The sequence below is a fragment of the Acyrthosiphon pisum genome, chromosome A1 (genome assembly GCF_005508785.2).
Source record: "Acyrthosiphon pisum isolate AL4f chromosome A1, pea_aphid_22Mar2018_4r6ur, whole genome shotgun sequence".
In the NCBI taxonomy this organism is placed as follows: Eukaryota; Metazoa; Arthropoda; class Insecta; order Hemiptera; family Aphididae; genus Acyrthosiphon; species Acyrthosiphon pisum.
The window spans coordinates 27,415,029-27,415,931 of NC_042494.1; positions in this window are offsets into that span (position 1 = coordinate 27,415,029).

A 903-nucleotide genomic window follows, 5' to 3' on the forward strand; every position below is an offset into this window, starting at 1 on the left:
ATAAATGTTAAAAAAAAAAAAGATATTATACTTTCTTTGATAAAATAAATATTACAAATCTAAAATACCTTTTGGATAATTCTTTTCCAATTAATTTACAAAATTCCAAGGGGGAATTATCCCCCCTTTACAACACCCCCTCCCAAACCTACAGTTTACGACTATGGTCCGTAGTTAGTAGTTGCTGGTACATATAGTTAGGATTATTAGGAATGTTAGGATTGATCATAGATGATAATATTGAAAAAAATCATTGTAGTATAATAGACAGCAGTATAGTTGGTATTGCTTTGAGTGTTCGTATAATACTATTTAAAGAATTAGGACACTATAGTTACCTATAGGTAATAATTATTGTTAGTCGCACGCACAAAAGAATTAAATATTAAAAACTAATTTTAAGGAAAATAATTTCTTTTATGTGAAATTCAAATATAGTATTTAAATATGAAATATTTTTTTTTTTTTTTATTTTTTATTTGGCATAAACAATCTATACTATTTGAAGCACAATAAGTTTATATGATAAGAGTAGTAGAACATGATTGTTTGGAATAAGCAGCCACCCATTAGTAGTTCTTGGCAAATGATAATTTTTTTTTTTTTTTTTTTTTTAATTGTTTATATTATTATTATTCAGAGAGTTAGACATTAAAGTTTTGTAACAGGTCACGGCACCACTTTCTTTTTAACCTACGGTTAGGGTTTCCTGGGAGTGTAAGGATAGAGAGGTCTTTTATAAGAGGATTTGTATGGGTTTGAAGTCGTTTATGGAAACGTGTATAGAAAATGCGTGCTTCCGCTTCTATTGTTCTCATACAGAGATCGTTATGAAGGGCTAGATTAGAGATATAGGGGGGAGCATTGGACAATCGTCGGAGCGAAATATTTTGGAATGATTGG